The following is a 25,089-nucleotide window of genomic DNA, read 5'->3' on the forward strand; positions in this document are numbered from 1 at the left end:
CTCCCGACCCTACATTTTAAAGTTGGGTAGGTAGGTAGGCAATTCTTTTTTTTTTTTTTCGGTGGGGGGATTATACTTTTACCAGTAGATATATAATCATTTCTTATAGAATATTTCTTCTGTAAAAATAAGACAATTCTATATATGTTGTATAAAAGGATGAAATTAAATAATACAATTTAAAATTTCTTAATTATTATTTTGCTGAAATGTAATTGTGGCACTTGTCATATCGCAACTTAAAAAAAAATTTGATCAGCATTTTCCAATAAAAACTTTTGGGGCGCAGCATTTTAAGTGGGTAGGTAGGGAGACAGCGAACAAACATATTTTTAATCCTGGCCCGGCGTTTCGTTAATTCCGATGTACTGAATGTGATGATTACGAAAAACAGCTGCATATTATTACAAAACTGGGCCTGTTGTTTGATTTTTTATTCACTCAAATGTTCGTGTCATCCGCTTAATTGGTGCAAACTTAAACGGTTTGATAGTTGACTGACCAATGTTACACAATTGTTATGCAAACAATCTAATTTTGACACGGTACTGATTGCCTAATTGTCACATGTCTACATGTATTCAAACTTTAACAAAGGCGATACGCAAACAGGTAAGCTAGTAGACAATTACTGATTTTTGTCACAGTTGTCATGGCAAAGGTGTTAATGTACACTGGTACATATAGTTTTAACGCTAGTGTTGTAAATTTAGCAGCTAGTCTTATTAAAGTTGATTTATTAATTGATTCTACTGATGTGAAACTTTGACCTCTGCTACTAGAGATGTCATTCACCAGTTACCCTCATAAATTGCTTGGGACTGGAGTGTGTATCATTTTATCAGGGTATGTTGTCATCATGTACCATCGTAAACATGTCTGATCTGTTAGAGTTAGAGGTTGCTCCATATTTGGGATGGTACCATCAGTCAACGGTTATCCTCATAAAATTAGGGGTAATCTTGTCTTTCATCACTATGATACACTCCAATATGGGAGGGTACCTGCTTTTGTATATAAGCCTAGGTCAGAACTTGGGAGGAAAATTCTTTACTTTGGCTCGGACTTTGAAAATGACAGATCATAGAAACAAGAAATGAAATATTTACGTTATAATTATAAGTGACTTTAGACCAGAGGAATGAGAGAAATTATACCTTTGATGACTTATTTCCATCACTAGACAAAATCTCATAATAAACTAACATTGAAAATTGGAATTAAAGTGTATTTTATCAATGGTGTATAAACCCCTCACCCGAATCTACGTTTTTCAACACTGGTGGCAGCGACGGAAACGGACTTACACACGTGCTTATAAGAAATTTGGACATATATTTCTATTCAAATATTTGTGGTGACAATTAAGTGATAATTATGGGACCTAAAAAGCAACACGAAAAAGATTCTGTCACAACTGAAGACGATGTAGTCATGAACAATTATTAGCTGAAGTTGAACTTTTAAGACAAAAACTTAAATCGGCAGCAGAAGTTGATAACTTGACCTAAGTGAGAGACTACGCAAAAATGAACAGGAAAGTACTTTACAAAGAGATGAATGAAGTACGCAGTTACCAACAACGAATCAATGACATTTCTATGGAAAAGACAATCAGATAAGAAATTTAGTCAATGAAAGGGACACAGCTTCGAATGAAACAGCAATACATCAAGGCAGCAAAATCAACAGAGAGGCCGTGATAAATACGAGGTTCCTCTACCAAGGCAAATTATCTTTGATGGCAAATCATCCTGGGAGAGTTTCATTCACCCATTTGAAGCTATGGTTGATGCGTGTGCAAGTGGGACAATAGTGAACGTTTGTTCCGCCTTAGAACAGTTTCCGGGTGATGCTGCGGAATACGCTTTCAAGCAGCTGGGAGCTGACGAATTGTCAAGTTATGCGAAGATAAAATCATCTATGGCGTTTTGCGATTTCAGGAAAAAGCGCTCCACTTCCTCCTATCTGGCTGAGTAGAAAACCGGAAATACAATAGGGAAAAAGAATCGTTGGCTGAATATGTTGGCAGAGGTTAAGAGGTTGGTAATAAAAGGTTACCCCACAGCAAACAACGAGACGAGGGAACGATAAACCTTCGGCACTTTCTTAAGGGACTTCAGGATTCTCAGGCGGCTTTGTTCATTGGGATGCAGGACCCAAAAACTATCGATCAGGCAAGAGAATTGCTCGACAACTATTCCAGCATCAGAGATGACGTGAGAGGGGCGAGAATAGGAACATTGAACGGGCAGGGAACCTTATGTAACAGAAGCAAGACTGCAAAGAAATTTGGTAGGGATCTGAAATCCAACATAGGCAAAAAGATTGATCATCTCGCGAACCAGCTGAATGTTAAAAGTAGTAGATCAGCCTCGGATCGTAAAGTAAATCAGCGCCCAAGGAAAAGATGTTGCAGTGCTTTAGATGCCAGCAGTTTGGTCACTATGCGGACGAGTGTAAGGCAAACCTTCAGGAAGGTAACAAGTCGGGAAAACTAGCTTCGACAAGCCTAACGGCCCAGACTTGGTCAATAACAGTGAAGTCGAATTAAGACTATTAAGTGTAGGAGTGCTAATACGGATGGTGTTTCCATTATATTGCCTGTAAATATTTTCAAACTGTGGCGCGCGAACTTAGTCATAGATACTGGTGCCTGTACTACAATTTTTTCTACTGCATTATATCATAGAATACCAGAGGATGTGCGACCTGAGTTGTGTAAAGTGACCCTTCAATACGTCTTGAAGTTGCGGATGATGGGTTATTAGCCATAGATGGACAATGTGAATTTTCATTTAGTGCATCGGGTCAAACTTTAATTACACTGTATTAATTGCACCTATCATGAAGATGGACTAATTGGATTAGACTTCTTGTATGAAAATGATTACCAACTTAGTGCTAAAAAGGGATTAAAATTGAATGGGAAAATGTGTAGAACTCTAGTTGAAAAAGTTCCTTGAGGGCAGTCAGAGTGACCACAAGGTCAAGAGTAACAATTCCAGCGAATTCAGAAACAGTAATACCTGGGGAGGCTATAAATTTCGGTGCAATTAATTCATCATTGGGCATCATTTACCCTTCAGAGAATAACAACCGGCTAACAATGTTTTGATGGGAAGTGTGATCATTGCTCCAAAGAGAATTCAGGGTGATTCAATTCCCATTAGACTAGTTAACACCTCTAACAGAAAGTGAAATTATCAAAAGGGTCATTATTGGGATATTTACATGAAACTAAACAAGAGGATTTATTGAGAGAAAATGTCGATTTAAAATGACTGTGAAATATTGGACAATAATACCAAAACAAGTGAAAATGACATTAAATATGACATGATTAAATGGAGTAGTGGGTTAAAGGACTTGTACCATAGATCCTCTGAAAATCTCAATGAGTCACAAAAAGAAGCATTGAAGTGTCTATTGGAGAAACATAAAAATGCTTTTTCCAGTTCCTCCACAGATTTAGGGCGTACTTCATTAGTGCGACATACAATTGAGGTGGCAGAAAATGTTCGACCTGTAAAAATACCACCTAGACGGGTGCCAAAAGCGTTCGGAAGGCCAAGAAGAAAAAATTATTCAACAACAACTTGAAATGGGAATAATTGAAGAAAGTAAGAGCCCATGTCTGCACCTTTATGCTTTGTAAGGAAAAGGACCCGCAGGCAGGAGTGCGTGTCGTTTGTGGATTATAGGGGTTTTTAAATGATCTAAGTAAAAAATGTGCCATCCATTGCCGAGAATTGACAGTTGTTTAGAAAGTTTGGGAGGAAATAATTATTACAGTTCATTAGATCTTTTGTCAGGATTTACAGATAGAATGGATGAGAGAGATCGTGAAAAGACTGCATTTGGCACCAGCAGGGGCGGTCTGTATCAATACGTTACTATGCCACAGGGCCTACAGGGGCTCCACATACATTTCAGCGGTGTATGGAATTAGTGTTTAAGAACTTACAATGGCGGACAATGATTATTTACATGGATGATATTTGTACTTTTGCCGAAACGTTTGATCAGGCATTGTTTAGGGTAGATGAAATTTAACAGATTGGAGGAAAATAACTTGAAATTAAAACCAAGCAAGTGCAATCTACTCCAAAAGCGCATAAATATATTAGGTCACACAATTGACAGTTCTGGAATACGTCCTTCAGAAGAGAAAGTTAAAGCTGTGAAAGAATGGCCTGTGCCGCGGAATTTAACCGAACTCAGAAGTTTTTAGGTTTTTGTAGTTATTACAGACGTTTTATCAAGGGATTTAGTGCTAGGGCGTCACCACTTAATCGCTTAACAGAGGCCGGTCGAGCGTTTATCTGGGGACCAGAACAGGATAGTGCTTTATGGACTTAAAAACTGCATTGACAGGCGAAGAAGTGTTAGCATATCCAAAAGAGGAAGGCTTATCATAGTGGATACTGATAGTAGCAATTTCTCGTGCGGGGGTTGCTTGTCGCAAATGCAATGGTCAGATACAGTTCAGGATATGTTGAAAAACCAATTATGTTTGCGAGTAAATCATTTGACAAAACACAACGACGTTATTGTGCCACAAGAAGAGAACTGTTGGGCGTAGTGACATTTATAACCCAGTTTAGACACTTCTGTTGGGTAGAGAATTTTTATTAAGGACTGACTGTTCAAGTTTAAGGTGGTTAATGTCGTTTTTAAGTCACCTACTGATCAAATGGCGCGCTGGCTAGAGGTTTTGTCACAGTATAACTTTAAAATCGAACATCGTAGTGGGAAAAAGCATATCAATGCTGATAGCCTGTCCAGAATTCCATGTGAACCAGAGGAGTGTCAGTGCTATGATGGGAATACAATACTTGAAAGTTTACCATGTAAGGGTGTCAGACTTGTTTGAAGAAACACGATTCCTGGTCAGATTTTGCACAATTCAATGACGTTGTTCCATTATTCGATAAAAACTTTAATTTGGGAATCAGAGTAGGCCAGTCATATTACGAGGTGAAGGCTCAAAATAGTGGATTTTGGAGCAGTATTTTTGTGCTCATGCAGCTGCAAATCATGAAGTTGATAGGTTGTTCAATACACTTTTCCATGGATTAAAACAGACTGGAAGATACTTCCGAAATCGCGTTCAACGACTTCGATTCCATAATAGTCTGGATTTAAATGGTGTACAAAAGTGGAAATAGCTTCAACTATGGTGACAATAACGAGGAGGTGTTGAACAAGGACGTAAATGCTATACTGGATGAACATGTTGCATTATCCGAGGATGCAGCGCAAACATCTAACTTAGGTTGTCTCAAACAGTTTAAACAGTTAATGTTCAACCTGTCAAAATGGCCAAATTACAGAGAGCTGACCAGATTTAGGAATTGTGATACAGTGGCTTGAAGAAAACAGACGACCCTGAGAGATAAGGTAGAGGGAATTCACCAAGTGTGCAGAATTATTGGCTAAATTATGACCTGTTAACTCTGAGTGATGGAGTGTTATTTAAAAAGTACATTGTCAGTGCAAAGGACCATCGGCTTTTGTTGATAGTGCCTAGAGTACTATATAAGGAACTTTGATATCTTGTCATGATTCAATTACTGGAGCACATTTAGGAATTCAAAGACATATTCAAAATTACATCTCAAATATCACTGGTATTAAAATGAAGGAATACGTCCAGTTGCACATCAAAAGTTGTGAAAAGTGTGCATTCCGAAAAAGGCCGAAAAAACATACCGAGGGCACCACTAACAGGAGGTACACAGTTGGCCATCCTATGGATCGTATACAAACGGGACATAATGGGGCCACTTAATGAGACAGAATCCGGAAATCGGTATATTATCGTGGTCATTGATGGATTTACCAAGTGGGCTGAGTGTTACGCAACAGAGATCAGCTAGCAAGTACCGTTGCTCATAAGATTGTATATGATTTTTGTCCAGATATGGTATGTGTTTGGACATACATTCTGATCAAGGGACAAATTACCAATCCAAGTTGTCAGTGAAGTCTGTCGGATTTTGGAAATTAATCAAACTAGGACTAGTGGATATAGGCCAATGGCAAATGGTGGACCAGAGAGATTCAATCAAGTTTTGCAAAATATGATATTACTTATGTAAATCCAATCAAACAAATGGGATGAAAATCTTAATTTAATCACCTCCGCATATAGAGGATGTGTCCACCAGGCGACCGGATTCACGCCAAATTATTTAATGATGGGACGTGAAGCTATTATCGGTTGACATTTCACTTGGCTGCATTTTAGAGAACAAGATAAGTTCAGTGGACTATGCCATTCAACTACAAGAGAAGTTGACAGAGGCGCATCAGATAGCACGAACTAATTTGCAAAAGAATGCTGTCAGACAGAAGCGTGATTATGACACCCGGATTTCAAAAACACATTTAGTAAAGGACAGTTAGTTTTGTGCTTAGAGAAGTCTAGAATAAAGGAATCAGCAAGAAAATTGACCCTAATATTTGGAAGGGGCCTTATGTTATTACAAGGAAGATCACAGACTTTTGTATGAGATAAGACTTTCCCCAAATGGCAAATCAAGAATAGTGCATCATGACAGATTGAAAACGTTTCATGGAAATAAAAAGACCCATTGGCAATCAAAACATGGTGAAGTCTAAGGAAATAACCATAAATCAAAAATGAAAGGGTTCCAGCAAACTTCCAAACCTGCCTGGACAGTACCAGTCAACAAGTGAGGAGAAGTTCTAGGAACAGGACCCAATACAGACCATACCAACATGGTGCACAATAGTTATAAATATTAAAAGTGTTAATTGTTTTGGATTAAGTTCATATTCTTCTGGATTTTAAGTGCCTAACTAATATTCATCCTGGATTATACGTGTGTAATTATTAATTTCATTCTTTGTATGGATTTAATTAGTGGCTGCATTGGTAATAATAATCCCATTCAGCCTAAGTGTATACAAATGGATTTATTATTCTTTATATGGATTTAATTAGTGGCTGCATTGGTAATAATAATCCCATTCAGCCTTGGTGTATCGAAATGGATTTATTTGTGGGTTTCATTTTCAGATATGAAATTGTGCCATTTATTAAAATCATATGTTGTATAATTAGATGTCTTGGCACACAGGACTTAAAACTTGTGGTAGAGACGACTACACAGCCATATAAAATCAAACATTGTGCCATTCCCTTTTTTTTTTAATTAATTTAAATAAATTAAAGGCACCAGGACTTACATTAGTAAATGGTAAAGACGACTACCATATCAATGAAATTAATCAAAATTGTGCCTATTTCTATCATCATACTGTGTTAATATTAAATAAATAAAGGCACCAGGACTTAGTGTGAGTGAAATAAACATTGTGTGAATGTACTTACAAATATATATTCACCTTATTAGATGAACCGAATTCAACACTGGATTTTATTTTACATGTGTTTTACTAGGACAGTTGGCGATTTTTTTACACTTTTAATGTTTCATACATACATTAGTATATATAGTCATTTTTACATGTATACTACTTCGAGAAGTATTTAGTCACATAGTTCTTCCGAACTATAATCATGAGTTTTATTAAAACATAGAGTATATAGCATGTTTGCTACTATACATGACACTTAATCATTTATATTGAGGAGCAATTTCAGTGATATAATAGTTTAGGTATTCATATTCTTATGTATCTACACATAGTATTTGAGAGTAAGAGTCTGGCTCAGTAGTCACTTATATTTTAATGTTAAAACTTAATTGGGGACAATTAAGAAGCTAAGGGTGGGGGAGTGTTGTAAATTTAGCAGCTAGTCTTATTAAAGTTGATTTATTAATTGATTTACTGATGTGAAACTTTGACCTCTGCTACTAGAGATGTCATTCACCGTTACCCTCATAAAACTGCTTGGGACTGGAGTGTGTATCATTTTATCAGGGTATGTTGTCATCATGTACCATCGTAAACATGTCTGATCTGTTAGAGTTAGAGGTGCTCCATATTTGGGATGTACCATCAGTCAACGGTTCCTCATAAATATAGGGGTAATCTTTGTCTTTCATCACTATGATACACTCCAAATATGGGAGGGTACCTGCTTTTGTATATAAGCCTAGGTCAGAACTTGGGAGGAAAATTCTTTACTTTTGGCTCGGACTTTGAAAATGACAGATCATAGAAACAAGAATGAAATATTTACAGTTATAATTATAAGTGACTTTAGACCAGAGGAATGAGGAGAAATTATACCTTTGATGACTTATTTCCATCACTAGACAAAATCTCATAATAAACTAACATGAAAATTGGAATTAAAGGTATTTTATCAATGGTGTATAAACCCCCTCACCCGAATCTACGTTTTTCAACACTAGTTATGATCAAATTAAATAACATCCACGGACTTGTTCTTTTTTACCTCCGAAAATTCGAGAGCAAAGACCACACCGCATTATAACAAATACCGCGGTATATATCGAGTAGCATTATAATGGGTTTCGAGTGTATAGTGTCATGAATGTTTACCCTGACAGAAGAACTGCGCATTCGAAACAAAGGGAAGTTACTTGGACTAGCTACCAATTTCAGAAAAGATAACCGATAATAACAAATGCAGTTCTTTTTTAGTTAAAACCATCATTTATTCTATTTCAGACCTGTTAACCCGTTCAAAACCATGTCAGTAGTCCCCAAGTCTGTATACAGACAGGCCCAGATTAGGCTGAAAAATGTTTGAGCCTTTTTTACGTGGTTGGTAGCAGGGTGGGTGTCTGCAGCGCTGTTTCTTCCTGCTTTGAATTGCCGTCAGATTTTGAAATGGGCATTGTGGCAGCTGGTAAAAGGGCAAATGCATCAAACTGTAAAGTGGCAATATGCAGGGAGGGTGTGGAAGGATACCCCCTCCTGCAAGTAGGGTTTGGGGTATCACCACAATAAAATTTTGAAAATGTAGACCCTTTGGAGGTGCATTTTCTAACTGAAAATTATGTCTCAATTTCTAAATATTACCTAGATTCTTTTTAGTATTACAATATCCAAAGTATGAATATGATTGTCACTTCATATTTTTACTTTCAGGTCATGCCTCAGGACTCTAGAATACAAGTCTGATATAGATTCTATGTATGTGTGTTATAAAAATAAATTTTAGAATCATTTCTGTTACAACTAGAACTGTCACAGGAGTGACTTATACCCCCACCATACGGTTGTCACAGAAGAATGACAACTATCATACATGCCATATTTTCAGACGGTCAATAAGGGAGATTTGCCTCAACAGGGCTTTTTTTTAAGGGAGATTTGGGTAAAAATAAGGGAGACTTTTATTCGCTCATTTTTATGAGCTAAATAGCCCTTTTCATGAAAAAAATCATCAAGTTTTCTATATTGAACTGAAAACATTGAACTGATGAGTGGAGCCAACAGTTGTGTACAGAATGCATGATTATTACTTACAGCACATTAATTAATCCAAGGAAATTCAGAATTTCATGAAAGATTGAACCAGGAACTTTGTTTTTGCTTTAAGCGTTGACCCAGAATGGGTGTCGGTATCCTTTTTTTTGCGACCTGAATGTAAGCAAATTATCCGAACCAGTCAAAATTCTAGAAAGGTTATGATTTAGAACGAAGTTATATGTAGACGTTTCCATTTTCGCCCCCTCGCGATTTTGCATCATTTTGATCTGGCCGATCTTTGTAGTATTTTTTGGTAAACCGAAGTCAGTATTTTCAAACGCAAAGTCGTAGAGAAACTACGGACAATACGTTGTTATGAACAGGTCACGTGTGTTCGCCGACAAGTGCCCAGAATTTAATTAGGATTCATCCGTGAAATCTTGCGGAAGAATTAAAGTACTCCACATATCTTATTCGGGTCATTTAAAATGAAGCTGTCATAATTTGATTTCAACGATGTGGTAAACTTTTTGATAAGAGACATTCTAATGCTTTCAGAGGTACCTGTTTTAATAAAATACTAGCAGTATGTTCTGGAACTATATTTTGTCTTTCGCTGGATGTTACACCAGCTTGGTAAGTCTGCGCAATTTATGAAATGTACAGCACAATAAATTTGTTATTTGCGCAATGATTTTAAAGATTATTTTTTGAAACGGGCAGGGTAACAAATAGATAATTTGGCTAATAAGTCAATACTATGCAGTTTTATTTGAATTTGTGAACATTATATTTGCTATTATGTGACAAAAGGGCAAAAAATTAGTCACCATAATCATATGCGCAAATGTATGACCAAATCCCGCAGAATCCTTTTTCGTTTTTATGCTTAATGAGTTGCGGAAGAAAATACATGGCTTTATTATTACACTTCATAAATTTGACAGAGTACATCGTATATTGGTCATATCTAATGGGATTGACATAACTGCACTTCATCCAATCAATGAACTCTTTGAAATTAGAGACAATCTAATGGAACTACATCAATTCACTCTGTTGTGAGGCCGTTTAATGAGAATGAGAAATCGGACGACAGCAAGGACTCGTCAAACCCTTTCAGCGTTTAGCCGACTCAAAAATCAAGTCTGCAATAATATTAACAAGAGGGCCATGATGGCCCTATATCGCTCACCTGAGTAAAGTTGCTTGCTTGAACAAATTTCTTTGCTAAAGCTTCAAAAACAAAAAAGTAGGTCAGTAGGTCATATTCATGGTCACTGAACGTCAGTTTTAAGATTAGTGTGCAAAACTGTACATGCCATCCAAATTTCAAGGCTGAATCTTAACTAGAAATGTGTCCATGGGACACAGATGCCCCCACTACATGACAAAGGTCACCTGCACATGCTGACCAACATTCCTGTAAACTTTGGTGACTCTACGTCAAATACTTTTGGAGCTACGTGCGACACAACATTAAAATTACCAATTTTTATCTAAGTCAGGGGCCATAACTCCTACACAACTGAATGAATCCAGATGCGAAACCCCAGGTGCACAACTACACATGCTGACCAACATTCCTGTAAAGTTTTGTGACTCTACGCCAAATACTTTTGGAGCTAGGCGCGACACAACACTAAAATGACCAATTTTTACAAAGTCAGGGGCCATAACTCCTACACAATTGAATGAATCCGGACGCGAAACCCCAGGTGCATAACTACACATGCTGACCAACATTCCTGTAAAGTTTTGTGACTCTACGTCAAATACTTTTGGAGCTAGACGCGACACAACATTCTCGGAAGGAAGGGCGGACAGACGGACAAGAGCAAATCTATATGCCCTCCCCAAAGTGGGGGCATAAAAATCAAGTAAGTTAATCAGTGGGTAATATTCATGGTCACTGAAAGTCAGTTTTAAGATCAGTGTGCAAAACTGTACATGTCATCCAAATTTCAAGGTTGTATCTTAAACAAGAGGGCCATGACCTATTGACCTAAAGATCATCAAGATTAACATTCTGACCAAGTTTCATTAAGATATGGTCATAAATGTGGCCTCTAAAGTGTTAACTAGCTATTCCTTTGATTTGACCCCATGACCTAGTTTTTGACCCGGTGACCTTAAGATCATCAAGTTTAACATTCTTACTAAGTTTCATGAAGATACAGTCATAAATGTGGCCTCTAGTGTGTTAACAAGCTTTTCCTTTGATTTGACCTAGTGACCCAGTTTTTGACCCGACCTGACCCAGATTTAAAACTGACCTAAAGATCATCAAGATTAACATTCTGACCAAGTTTCATTAAGATATGGTCATAAATGTGGCCTCTAAAGTGTTAACTAGCTTTTCCTTTGATTTGACCCGGTGACATAGTTTTTGACCCAAAATGACCCAGATTCGAACTTGTCCTAAAGATCATCAAGTTTAACATTCTGACTAAGTTTCATGAAGATACAGTCTTAAATGTGGCCTCTAGAGTGTTAACACGCTTTTCCTTCAATTTGACCTAGTGACCTAGTTTTTGACCCAACCTGACCCAGATTTCAAACTGACCTATAGATCATCAAGATTAACATTTTGACCAAGTTTAATTAAGATATGGTCATAAATGTGGCCTCTACAGTGTAAACTAGCTTTTCCTTTGATTTGACCGGGTGACCTAGTTTTTGATCCTACATGACCCAGATTCAAACTGGACCTTAAGATCATCAATATTAACATTCTGACCAAGTTTCATGAAGATACAGTCATAAATGTGGCCTCTAGTGTGTTAACAGGCTTTTCCTTTGATTTGACCTGGTGATCTAGTTTTTGACCCCAGATGACCCAATATTGAATTCATCCAAGACTTTATTAAGGATAACACTCTGACCAAGTTTTAACAAGCTTTTCCTTTGATTTGACCTCGTGACCTAGTTTTTTATCCTGGATGACCCAATATTGAACTCGTCCAAGACTTTATTGAGGGTAACATTCTGACCAAGTTTCATTAAGATTGGGCCAAAATTGTGACCTCTAGAGTGTTAATAAGCTTTTCCTTCGATTTGATCTGGTAACCTAGTTTTTGACCCCAGATGACCCGATATCGAACTCGTCCAAGATTTTATTAAGGGTAACATTCTGACCAAGTTTCATTAAGATTGGGCCAAAAATGTGACCTCTAGAGTGTTAACAAGCTTTTCCTTTGATTTGACCTGGTGACCTAGTTTTTGACCAAAGATGACCCAATATCAAACTCGTGCAAGACTTTATTGAGGGTAACATTCTGACCAAGATTCATTAAGATTGGGCCAAAATTGTAACCTCTAGAGTATTAACAAGCTTTTCCTTTGATTTGACCCGGTGACCTAGTTTTTGACCCCAGATGACCCAATATCAAACTCATCTAAGATTTTATTGAGGGTAACATTCTGACCAAGTTTCATTAAGACTGGTCCAAAAATGTGACCTCTAGAGTGTTAACAGTCAAATTGTTGACGACGGACGGACGGAGGGACGACGGACACAGGGTGATCACAAAAGCTCACCTTTGAGCACTTTGTGCTCAGGTGAGCAAAAAACAAGAAAGTAAGTCAGTAGGTCAAGGTTACAGTCGGGTGACCATTATCACTTTGGGTCATCAGGTAAATATAATTAAACAGTCTGATATTATGTCAATATAAGTTGTGTGCAAGTTTGATTAAAGTTGACAGCAAAATGTTGTCTCTATCATGTTCACAAGCCAAAAATGGCAAATTTTGGCCCTTTAAGGGGCCATAACTCTTAAACCCATGATGGGATTTGGCCAGTTTTCGAAAGGAACTGAGATATTATGCCAATACAAGTTGTGTGCAAGTTTGATTAAAGTTGATTGCAAAATGTTGTCTCTATTGTGTTCACAAGCCAAAAATAGCAAATTTTGGCCCTTTAAGAGGCCATAACTCTGGAACCCATGATGGGATCTGGCCAGTTTTCAAAAGGAACTGAGATATTATGCCCATACAAGTTGAGCGCAAGTTTGATTAAAATCAAATACAAAATGTGGTCTCTATCGTGTTCACAAGGACATTGTGGACGGACGGACGATGGACGGACGAAGGGCGATCACAAAAGGTGAGCTAATTATCTGATCCTATTTCCTAGACAGCCGCTCAATCCAGGGGTCATGGGTTGGAGCCCTACTGGGGTCATGGCAATGACTTCTCATATGACACCAGTACTGGGTTTTCTAGGGAGCAGACTCAAGACCCCCTCTCCTCCCAAATGCGTCACTGACTTCGATATTTTGTGACAAAAAAAAAATCTAGGGCCAGTGGAAACCCTCTTGACATGTGGTAATTGTCATCTGCTGATACGAAGCATTTGTTAGGAAAGCACACTGCTAATTACCAATTATTCTTACTTATGTCATCTTGTGCATGGTTGGTCAATTGAACTTACGGAAAGTTATGAAGTTTTGTTTTGTAATGAGTTGCCTAGATACTGTTGCTGCGACCAATGAAACAATTGTTAGATCTTTTTATGTAGTAAAATTTGCATAAAATGTGTAAAAGATGACTGTTCAGGAGGGTTCTTTTTCTTGCTGCACAAGCGTCGAATTCCCTCACTTACTAATATGTAGGATTCATGTACATTTGTTAATTTGTAAATTAGTGGGATAAGACACAGGTTGAAGTATTAAATGTGATATCTACTTTGGAACTGTTGATTCATTTCAAGGCCTGAGCTTTAGTTACAGTTGATTGGTCAGTTCCGGATCACTAAGGGCTATATTTGTAATAGAGCTTTGGAAATATATTTTTTAAAGCACAATTTTGCACAGGGAAAAAGGAAAATCCTTTTGCTTTTTATATTTCCACATTTGGTTTGAAAATGCAAAGAAAGTAATTATACTGTAGGAGTAACAGTGGTGTCATCACTTTGGTCAGTTTAGCAACCCCTGCTTATCACTGATAAGCCTCCAGATTAACTGGAAAACTGCAGAAATCTGACCCCAGTCGTAAACTTTTTCATGTAAAATCATCAAATGACAATCAATCAAAACAAGATATACATGTTTAAAAAGCTAATAACTAAAAACTCAGTTACGGATCAATTTGGTCTGTCTCAGATCATTTTAGAATAAAACTAAAACACACTGGGACATCTGTAAAATGATAATTGTTTTCTCTCATCCAACCAAATCATTAAATATTGGCAAGCTGGAAAGATAAAAAAAATTCTTGTTTAAAAATAATCTCTTGATTGTGTTGTGTCCCTGTTGCGTGAGTTCCGGATCACATGGATTGACAAAATACAAATTATTTTCTCCACATTCAAGCGATTAGTAGAACTAATCCGACGTATACAGTTTGTTTTATATTGTGACGGTCAACTGTAACGTCGGACCAAGATGTGCCAAAAACCGATTGGAAATTGAGTATTATGAAGTTTGCATTTAACACCAAATTTTGACATTTTTCTGCACTCTACTTGTAATACATAATAAATACCGACGAATACCTGATAATCTTGCTTGTTTCTATCAGTAAAGTGTTAAAAAATATGATAGTTTCAAAACGAAACACGTTAGCAGAAATCTTATGTAAACAAGCGCCCAACTGCAGTGAAGTATGTACCGCGTCAAATCGCCGACCGGTAAACCAGTCAATTTCGTCCCCCGTTCTTTTCTCGTAATTCACCTGTTACATGTTTTGAATTTGTTGAACGTTAGCAAGCAGTGTAAATTCATTTATCTGTATGGTTTTTTTTATCTGTTACAATGAAATTAATATAAATCTTCTAAATTCACGAATGTATAATTGATCCAAACAACAAAATGTAAAAGAAAAGTCAAAGGATCCATGCATTATATTTGATATTATTTTGTTGTTTTTCTTTAATAAATACAGGCTGTCTAGCATACCCTGACAAAAAATTAGGGCTAATTTTAGGGCAATTTGTACAAAAAAATAGGGCTAAAATTAGGAATTTGGTACAATTTTAAGGAAATTTTAGGGCTAAATTTAGGAATTTTCAAATTAAAATATGGACTTTAAAGACCATGTAATGTGCTTACCTTTATGTGATTGACATAAAAGTAACTCACAAATAGTGCTTTATTTACAGAAAAGACGTCTACCACTGGTAAACTGCTTTGAACTGTGCAAAACTGTTTTTTTCTGAATCAGAAGAACTTTTAAACAACATTTAAAACATTTTCTCTTTTTGATCATTGCAAAAAAGTTAAAAAATTAGGAATTTTTGTGGAAATATAGGGCCTTTTTAGGAATTTCCTTTGATTTTTTTAAAAAAAATAGGAATTTTAGCCAAATTGAAAAAAAATAGGAAAAAGTAGGAATTTTAGGGACGCTAGACAGCCTGTAAATATTGTTTTATTTGCAGGGTTTATGACTGAATTTAACCACATACAAATGTGTAATAAAAATAATTGATTTTTGAATGGAAAATAAAGTACGTTCTCGCAAAATGGCCTTATGCGAGTTTGAAATTCGGTGAGCGCCAGGAAATTTCCATAACCGAAATGCACCCGTATTTTTAAGTAAGTTGTGTTTATGTATATAACATAAATAATTGAAATACAAAAGAAAAATGAAATATATTCGCACAAAACGTTCTTATACTACATTGAAAATCAGCGAGTCTAAGGGAAATATGAACTCAAATTACCTAAACTTCTCTTATATAAACAACTTTTTTTGGAAGATCTATAACCCTGTTCAATCACAAAAAAAATTAATTGAGAGAAGTTTATTAAAATTTATTTCTGTATACGAGATTTATGGAAATAGTACTAGTGTTCGCGACATAAGAGTCAATATCTCCAAGAAATAAATGTTTATTTCTGATCATCATCTTGATTACTCGGGTTTATTTTGAAAGATGTTTGATACCCGTCACATGCTTTTTCAGTTAAATAATGGATTGATATCGGTTACAAGACCGATTCCAAATCGGCAAATTCGTTGGAAAGTTCTAAATAATTTTTATTACATTTTGAATATTTGATAATTGTAATTAATCGGCTGTCACAATCAAATAGATTAAAAATAATTGCAATAGGGATGCAAATTAATAAAGTAAGTCTTTTTAAGCTGAAGTTGTTTGCAAATTAATTGATATCTCATTTGCAATAAGTTTTACTATACAGTAAATGCCCTTAGATTCTTCGGACAACAAAATAATTATTTTTTTTAATTGATAATTAAACAAGAGGGTCATGATGGCCCTATATCGCTCACCTGTTATCATTGCACTTGAGGACAAGAAGGTCGCCAGAAAAAATATCTAAGTCCAAAGGACAGGAACAACAAAGGGAAGAAATTTAACCAAAAAGAAAAAAAAAAATCTTACAAGGTACAGATATGTCAAAATACACCTAAAAATTAGAGGTACCATCCACGTTGTACCACAGAAAAGTAGTCTCGGTTTTTCCCTATGTCCAATAATAAAAAAGTTACTAAAATTAAGCTATTTATAGTAACGTAAAAAGGAAGTAATTAAAATATTGTAAGTGAACAAAAGAAGGATCTGCCAAATAAATCTGTTGACATAAATGAAATTTCAGATCAGTATCTTCATTAGTTACGGAGATATACCAATTTGAATTTGAAATAAAGGGAGGTAATTTGACATAAAATCAGTCCATAGTTATCTACCCTGATTGGCTCAGCCCAACTAATGACAATAACAAAATTTCAAATAGGTCATATAAGTACTTACTGATATAAATCCATTCTGATTACAATCACGGGAGGTAATCAGATATAAAATAACTCCGAACCTACGATTGGATCTGATTTGTCATGGAATCCAAAATTTATTGTTTTTGAAGATATTTTGGAAGTTTATATCAAATAAAACCATAAATGAAGTCTCTCTATGGCTGCGAAAGCAAAAATAGCCAATTTTGGACCTTTAAGGGGCCATAACTCTGGAACCCATGACGGAATCTGGCCAGTTCAAGAAAGGAACCAAGATCTTGTGGTAATACAAGTTGTGTGCAAGTTTGGTTAAAATCAAATCATAAATGAAGCTGCTATTGTGCAGACAAGGTCAAAATAGCTAATTTCGGCCCTTTCAGGGGCCATAACTCTGGAACCCATTAAGGGATCTGGCCAGTTTAAAAAAGTAAACGAGATCTTATGGCGACACACGTTTTGTGCAAGTTTGATAAAATTCAAATCCTAAATGAAGCTGCTATTGTGCAGACAAGGTCAAAATAACTAATTCTGGCCCTTTCAGGGGCCATAACTCTGGAACCCATAATGGAATCTCGCCAGTTGAAGAAAGGAACCAAGATCTTATGGTGATACAAGTTGTGTGCAAGTTTGGTTAAAATAAAATCATAAATGATTTTGTTTGTTTGTTTGTTTTGGGTTTAACGCCGTTTTTCAACAGTATTTCAGTCATGTAACGGCGGGCAGTTAACCTAACCAGTGTTCCTGGATTCTGTACCAGTACAAACCTGTTCTCCGCAAGTAACTGCCAACTTCCCCACATGAACCAGAGGTGGAGGACTAATGATTTCAGACACAATGTCGTTTATCAAATAGTCACGGAGAACATACGCCCCGCCCGAGGATCGAACTCACGACCCCGCGATCCGTAGACCAACGCTCTTACCTACTGAGCTAAGCGGGCGGGCTAAAATCATAAATGAAGCTGCTATTGTGCAGACAAGGTCAAAATAGCTAATTCTGGCCCTTTCAGGGGCCATCACTCTGGAACCCATAATGGAATCTGGCCAGTTCAAAAAAGGAACCAAGATCTTATGGTGATAAAAGTTGTGTGCTAGTTTGGTAAAAATCAAATTATAAATAAAGCTGCTATTGTGCAGACAAGGTCAAAATAGCTAATTTTGGCCCTTTCAGGGGCCATAACTCTGGAAACCATAATGGGATCTGGCCAGTTCAAGATTTAGAAAGGAAACGAGATCTTATGGTGATACAAGTTGTGTGCAAGTTTGGTTAAAATAAAATCATAAATGAAACCACTATCGTGCAGACAAGAAATTGTTGACGCATGGACGACGGACGAAGGGTGATCACAAAAGCTCACCTTGTCACTATGTGACAGGTGAGCTAAACAAGAGCACCCCCTTGCGGGTGCTGGGCGCTATCTGATTTCTTTTGTGTATAGAATATTGTCCTACGCATGATTTTCTAAGTCTAAAAAGGGCATCATTCTTGCAAAAATGCAGGATAGAGTTATGTTTCTGATGTTCAGTGTCATTATATGGTGAAAACTGTTGAGTTTAAAGCAATAGCTTTGATAGTTTATGAGAATTTGACTTAAACATAATACTCAACCAAGAAAATGATTTTCTAAGTCAAAAGGTGGCAATAATTATTGCAAAAGCAGATGGAGTAAAGTTGCTTGTGTCAGGGTCAGCTTTGATGGTCAACAAGTGTTGCAATTCAAGCAATAGCTTATAGTTTAAGAGAAAATTGACCTAAACATAAAATTAACAAGAAATCTGATATTTTCTAAGTCCAAAGGGCCATAAATCTTGCAAAAAGCGATGGAGTTATGTTCTTCTGTACAGGGTCAATTTGATGGGGAATAAGTGTTGAGTTTTAAGCAATAGCTTTGAAGTTTAGGTAAAAGTGACCCAACATAAACTTAACAAGAAACTGATTTCTAAGTCCAAGGGGCAATAAATCTTGCAAAAGCAAGATGGAGTTATGTTTCTTGATGTACAGGTCTGCTTAGATAGTGAACAGTATTCCAAGTTTCAAAGCATAGCTTTTTAAGTTTTGGAGAAAGTGACCTAACATAAACTAACAAGAATCTGATATTTTCTAAGTACAAAGGGGCCTAAATTTGCAAAGCAAGATGGAGTTATGTTCTGATATACAGGGTCAGCTTGATGGTGAAAGTATTCCAAGTTCAAGCAATAGCTTTGATGTTTAGAGAAAAGTGACCTAAACATAAATTAACCAGGCAACGCGACGCAGACGCGGCCGAACCGACGCCGACGCGCAACCCCTCAGTGTGAAATAATCATCATTTTTTTTCAAAAAATCAGTGAGCTAAAACGACTTCAAAAACGCATGTTGGCGAAATACGAATGTCGCAAGTTTTTCCTTAATATATCTATCGATTACAAATTACGCATATTAGCGAAATATATATAGTAAGTCATATATTTATATAGAAATATAACCACGCATAGTTTTTTGATTTTGTTATTAAAAAAATTTAATTAATTAATAAATATATATAATTACTGTCCATGTACAACAGAAAAGCTTGTTGTTAAGCCCGTTAGTTTAATTAGTACTTGGTAACACATGTCACCATCTACATACGCGGTCAACAATATAAAATCAAGTGATTAAGACATACATTGTTAACACTTGCAACTTATCAAAGAAATCGGTAATGAATTCCCGGTGCTTGCCGAATTTCACTGTATAAATATTTGCGCGAACGTTTTTTTTATATAATATATTCTTCTGTAGAATTATTTATGAAAGTATTTATGAATTTTCTCTAAAAATAATTAAAACTACCTAGTAAAAAATTAAAGGTAATACGGTTAACGTGTATCGCTTCTCAGTGAAACCAGTACTTCTTCCAGGACGACCGGGGGTAAGCTCCGGTTTTGAGCCTTTCAATAAATACGCCCATATCGTCCATACTTGACTGGTCTTAATATTTGCCTACCCAAGAAGCTTAGTAGATTCTTTTACTGACAGTGACATGAAAACAAGCGCGGGATCTGTAAATTGTTTGAGGAGGGCCGTTCTGAAAAAAAAATACGTACAGTAACTTTAACTACACACCGTGAAGTTTGCATTCCTAGACAAAGTTACTTTCAGTGTCCGACAAATCCATTGCCCGGAGCCCGCGGGCTACCAGAAATTTTCGTCGGGCTACTAAAAAAGTCCCGACGTAAGCCCGCCGGGCAACCATAAATTTAAATCTTTAGTAGCCCGGTCATTGTATATTTTACAAAATCAACATCTGGTCGTTTCCTCGATTATAGCTTGCAATAAACAACAACTGACCATGTGTAATGATTATACGGTCGTAACCGGTTCAAACTGGTTTAATCCATACATGTGATCTCCCGCGCGGGAGGGTCAAAATCCCGATTTTTTCACCTTGCCTCCCGTCTCCCGACCAAAACCATATTTCTCCCGCTTTTCAAAAAAAAAAAAAAAATCAATATTATGACTGGGTAAATGATAATTACCGAGGAGTGCCAAACATGTTTACACAGTAAATCAAAGTGTCACCGACTGTTGTGTACTATGCCCCAACGATAACTTGATATTTACAAACATGACTATAAATAGATTAAAATGGAACATAGGGAATTCAACATTTTTCTAACATGTTACAATCTAAATATTTCTAGATTCTGTACCAATTGGAAATTAGCTCAGTGGTAAAGCATACAGTCCATGTTAAACAGATCTTTTGCCGTGTGGGTTCGAAACTCAGCATCGACATTAAATTTTTATTTCTATAAACATGTAGATTGCTTCATAAACTATGTGTCAACACAACAGAGAAGTATCTTAAGCCGATATGGCAGATCAGAAAAGTTTAGCATTATATTAAAGATGATGTTGACTAAATGCATGCATTTAAGCCATGCAAATAATAAACATACTGTTGTGTTATATAAAGGCATACATACAGATACTAATAAACTTTGATAATGTGGCAGTTGAGTCCAGTAAGTCCAGAGGTGTTCAAAGATAAACCATCATGAAATTATCTTGGAGCTATATTGCAAAGCAATTATTAGTTACTTGTTTTGGAAAATTAACAGTGTCGATTGTATTGAGGTCATTTGTCACATTATCAAAGTTTATTAATACAAACCATCAAAGAAAGAAACAAAAATACGGAAGTAAAAATGAAAACGAAAAGAAAAAAAAAACACAAAAAGACAAAAATTGAAAAAAAAAACTCACGAAGATTCGAACACACAAAATGATTTGCTTATGTTCAATTGTTATCTGCGTTTTACCCGACTGAGCTATGTTTCCATGTAATCGTAGTATATTTAAGATGAAACAAATACTAATATTTACTTAGAAGGTAATGTGTATGCATTATGGGTTGGTATTTCATCGGTTATCATGAAATAGAATCGTCCTTGCGTTTCGGCGGGAACCTTGTTATCGTTGGGGATTATTATATTTGACACACATGTAGCTGGAAGAAAGAGTTGTTTTTCACAGGTGAATTATTAATTGCTTGTTTTGATAAGGGATTAGACAAGCAGGGCCTTTTCCACCTGTCTCACTGGGCCAAATATCTGCCCATTCTCAATGCCAATTAAGCTCCATTTTTTACCAGTTTGAAGCAAAAAACTCTCAGTCATAAGAAATAATACCCAACTGAAATGAATTTTGATTATTCAAAGACAAATTTTGCTCTGTAATAAAATCACATAAATAATTGTTGGAAAAACCAACCCATTACTATTTTTAGAACAGGAGTGTTATTTCCCCTTATGGAGTTACGCCATTTTCTTCCAATGTTTACCAAATTAATTTGCTACTAAATCGGACTTATCTCATTGAAAATTGGATGAAAACACACACTCATTTATATGATAACATCAATCTGCATTATCTTGGTAAGGGTAAATACATGTTGATGCATTTCTGTTTTCTATTTTTCATGTCAAAATCGTCAGTATTTTTATACAAAAGTGGGTGGGGTAAGGAATTTACTTAATTTATGAGTTGTGTTCAGACCAATTTAGGGCTTCGTTTTTCTTTAGTCCTCGAGTAGAATAATGTTAATGCATGTTCACCTTTATTTCAGACCTAAATTGAGACTTTGTTTCTACAAATTTAATCTGTTAAGAAAGTTTAAATTTAGAACAAGAGGGAGCTTCTGTAAGATAGCATGCTCGACTTTTCTCAGTGATTGACTCTGAATTAAAGCTTTGCCAGTAAAAGGGGCAATTAGCTTTGCCAGTAAAAGGGGCATAATAGTCAATAGCTTTGAATGTAACAGAGATATTAGACATTATATAAAACTTTACCAAAAACAAATGAAGTTAAAAAGTGGCATAACTGTCAAAATTCAAATCAAGAGTTATGAGGATTGTTTCTTCTGGTGTAGACTTATATACATTATTGTGTGGCCAAAAATGTTGGATTTTGCCTCTAAGTTATGTGTCCGCGCACTTAATTTATGTCGATAAAAAACCTCCAGTTTTGAGACCCCAACTCCAGCTGAAAAATGGCAAACCTCCAGTTTTGGGATTCTGAACTTATCACATGTATGTTTCATCCCGCCCATTATCTAGCTGCAGAAACAGTCTCTGCCTACGCGTATCAACTATGTAAAGCCAGGGCTTTTCCCACCTGTCTCACGGGGCCGAATTTCGGCCCAATAAAAATTCTGTATCCATTTTCTCCAATTTGAAGCAAACAATTCCCAATCCAAAGAGAAAAATCCAAACTTATATCCAATTTTGATTGTGTTGTTTTCTAATGAAATCCAAAAAAATACTGGAAAAACCAACTTGTTTCTATTTTTAGCGACATGACTGTCTGCACCTCGGCAAAAATTAAATACATGATTCTGCCAGAAAATTGTATGTTTTGTATGTAAAAACATCTCAAAACACATAAATACATGACCATTTATTGAATAAAGCAACGAAAACGCATTGACAGATAGTTTTTACCCAATTAAAATCAAATGTCACACATTTTCGCGACCTGATTTTTCCCCTCGAATGCACATACACTCTACTGTTTGGAAAATGCAGTTATTGGCGTGGAAACTTACCGAGTGTAAACAAAAGTTTGAACATGACAAAGTAGTAGTTATTTTTTGCAAGGTCTGTCTAGAACAAGCAACTTGGAAAAAAATTTCTCTAAATTTCACTTGGAGATACTTAAGATTTTTTAATGCATCTGAATGCTTACCATAAAACTTGAAAATAACGTTTTAAACCATTATGATTAATTTTGACAATTCACCATGTGAAAAAATTCCAAATTTGACCAGGGGCTCTTTTCCAAAAAACCTAGACTAATATGAATGGAATGTGTCTGCAGAACTGGAAACAAACATAGAGGTTTATTCTGATGTTTTTAAATTTTTAACCAAACATTGTTTCAGACCCCTTTGATTCTCACATCTCAGTAAGTCGGGTTCGGATAGAGCAAGTTTATACTTTCAGGGTTTAAATTTTTCGGCAACTACAAAAAAATGCTGGGCTACTAGAAAAAAATTCTGGTAGCCCAATGGGCTACCAGTAAGATTATAGATTTGTCGGGCACTGACTTTGTATATTTTCTAGGCTGTTTTATGTATATATATTTTTCTGTATATTGTTCTTACGCTTTAAATAATAAACAACCGGTTAACATCATATTTCGCGTTCATTTCTTTTAGGTTCACAATTACGTAAAAAATGAGAATTCAGCGTACAGGTTTCCCCAGATTCTCCAATAATTGAAATGTAAATGTTGTAAAGTGCGCGTCTTCTGATTGGTAGATAAGGATCAAAACAACGCATTGATCATAAAATATCATGGCTGAAAAACAAGGTCAGTACTGTGGGATAGCTGTGGATTTATGGCTGGAATAAGGGTATGCTGTGTATTTCAAGAATATCATCAGTGCAGATCGCGAGAAAAAGGTTCTTTCTTCGTGGACATGCTATATATTTCAAGGTGTTTAATAATTTCCATTCATGTATTTGAGCTGCAAGCAAATTTTGCTCGCAGCAGATCCCAGGTTTTTGACATACTTTGACTTGTCGCGGAGGCTGCAAAAGTCAGAAATTAAAAAGCAGCCACTCAGCGACAGTAACTGAGTACTGAGTAAGCTTGTCTATCAAGCGATCTGCAAAACTTATATTTTGGTATGTTATTTCCCTTATTCAAGCAAATATTCATGCTAAGAATTAAATGATTATCTTCATCATGTAAGTGTAAACAGTGCTGTGATCCGGAACCCCCCTGATCCGGAACTGACTAATCAACTGTAGTTTCCGAGTCGGAACTCGGATTCGAATTTCGAACCCCGTACTGGTATTCTTTCACTAACTGAATTTGTCCCCTAAATCCTGGCTTAGGGAGGCGGTGCCCGTTACAGGAGTCAGGAGTAACCAAAATAAATCTGCTTCTACATGCAAAATCTGTAAGTTTTATGTTAGAAATGTGTAAAATTCGCAGGTAAATTTGAAGAATTATCCAAAAATACAAACTGATTTTGTTTCGATGCACGGTCCTACACGGTCCTACACGGTGCACGCGTCAGAAATGCATTGCCGTGTAACTCGGATAACATATTCCTTTGACTACTCCGAACATTCCGGAGGCTGTTCTATAAAAGAAAAGGTAAGGGTAGATTTCCCGGAAGCATAGAAACATGCGTCTCACTAAAACAAGACAAGAAGGATTTAATCGACACGAAGCGTCGAAACCTGGTTAAAAAAATTGTACATGAAGGGACAGAGATAAACGAAATTGAGATTGTAGCAGTTAAAACATTAAATTACACGAAATACAAAAAAATGCTATGGTTCAACTAATTTGAATTTACCCTCTGTTGAATGTTAGACGGTTTGACCCCTACGTCTTTAATTACATGGAGCTCTTTGATGTTTACATGAATGCTTTTCTTGTTATTTTTGGTAATAAAATATTTTCGCTGTCAAAGGAAGCTAGTTATAATAAAAGAAGAAAAAAAAAACGGCTATCCTGGAATTACCAGTACTG

The 25,089-nt window shown here is 36.2% G+C and overlaps 1 protein-coding gene across 2 annotated transcripts in view; it reads right to left on the reverse strand.

Annotated features, from left to right (window-relative positions):
• Window positions 1-24,713, reverse strand: part of LOC123551448 (transcription initiation factor TFIID subunit 12-like) — a 124,870-nt gene extending 100,157 nt beyond the window's left edge. The window contains exon 1 of one of the 2 annotated variants that reach the window (XM_045340389.2): window positions 24,576-24,713. The gene's annotated coding sequence lies outside the window, so the exon portion shown is untranslated. The remainder of the gene's footprint in view (window positions 1-24,575) is intronic. The other variant, XM_045340387.2, reaches the window with a different exon arrangement.
• Window positions 24,714-25,089: the final 376 nt, after the last annotated feature.

This window comes from Mercenaria mercenaria, chromosome 4, assembly GCF_021730395.1.
Source record: "Mercenaria mercenaria strain notata chromosome 4, MADL_Memer_1, whole genome shotgun sequence".
Lineage (NCBI taxonomy): Eukaryota > Metazoa > Mollusca > Bivalvia > Venerida > Veneridae > Mercenaria > Mercenaria mercenaria.